Below are 1,296 nucleotides of genomic sequence, written 5' to 3'. Positions count from 1 at the left end.
GGTTAGGAGTCTTAGCTGCAGCGCCGGGGTGGCTGCTGCCATCAAACTCGACGCCCGTGTTTCCTGGCCCATCACGATTGTCTCCATATGAAGAACGTTGACGCTTGGCCCGCTCACTGTTGACAACCGGAGTTGCGACATTGCTATGATATGGTTAATATGTATGTCTTCTGTAAGATCCTAGCGGCTTTGGCATGGACAGCCCATTTTTGGCTGGAGGAATGAACTTGTACGGTCGGAAACATTATTCATTCCTAGTTTTTAGGACCACGAACATTTTTTATTCGGAATTCGGATATATTATTAAGAAAACACCGGTACAACTAGTGTATTGTAGAGAGACATACATAGCTTGGGGGTGGTAATTTTCTTATCTCGACACAGGGTGCTGGCCGCCTCCCTGCTGCGAGTAGTTGCTTGGTACATGCTGAAAACCGCACTCCTGGGCCATAGTGCAACCCGAGGTACCGTGCCGTCTCGTTGCCGGTCAGCGCCCCAACCCCACCCCACCTAACCGATACGCAGCTTCCATAAGCCGCTTTCGCTCACGTGTAGTGCCCCCAAAAGTGAAGGACCTCGCACTTGGCAGCATTCGCGGCCATACTCGCCGATTTCAACTAGTAAGCTTACATTTCATAATACATTCTTACCGCGTATGGGACTCGAATCCACGACTACACGTCTATGAGTCTCGCGCTACATAGACTAAGCTTACCGGGCTCTAAGGAAGATTGATTATTGGAAAGTGCGGGGGGATCATAAACAACGCGCGCGCGAAGCTGATCCGGAGGATAGATAGGCTGATACGCCAGAAGTAGCGGTGTGGCAGGTGAACACCTCCCCAGCTCTCTTCCGTGCGGGTGCCTATCTGAGCGATCTGCTACCTCGCCTGATAGAGGAGGTCGTACAGAAGGTGGTGGACCCGGTGTTCCCTTCACCGCCGCCGCCGCCACCACCGCCACCATCTCAGCCAACGGGCAAGGCGGCCGCCGGAGAGCCGGAAGTAAAACTGTCGGCGGCGGAGGCGGCACCAAGGTCGCCATTGCTGGATGGCTTTGTACGAGTAGAGCTGGACGAGCAACTGGCTGCTGCCGCCGCCGCCGCCACTTACTCTCTGATGTCGGGTGGCAAGGCGGCGGGCAGGAGGGGGGGTGCCGGATCGCCGGCGGCGGCGGTGGTGGTGCTGGTGCCGGCAGTGGGGTTGAGCTTTACGGGCGGGGCGGCCATAATCCCCGAACCGCTCCCTCCAGCCCCGGGGCGCCCTTGGTTCGGGCACGCGGGCAGCAAGCTCATCAC

This window comes from Volvox carteri (genome assembly GCF_000143455.1).
Source record: "Volvox carteri f. nagariensis unplaced genomic scaffold VOLCAscaffold_264, whole genome shotgun sequence".
Lineage (NCBI taxonomy): Eukaryota > Viridiplantae > Chlorophyta > Chlorophyceae > Chlamydomonadales > Volvocaceae > Volvox > Volvox carteri.
This window is presented reverse-complemented; position numbering follows the sequence as displayed.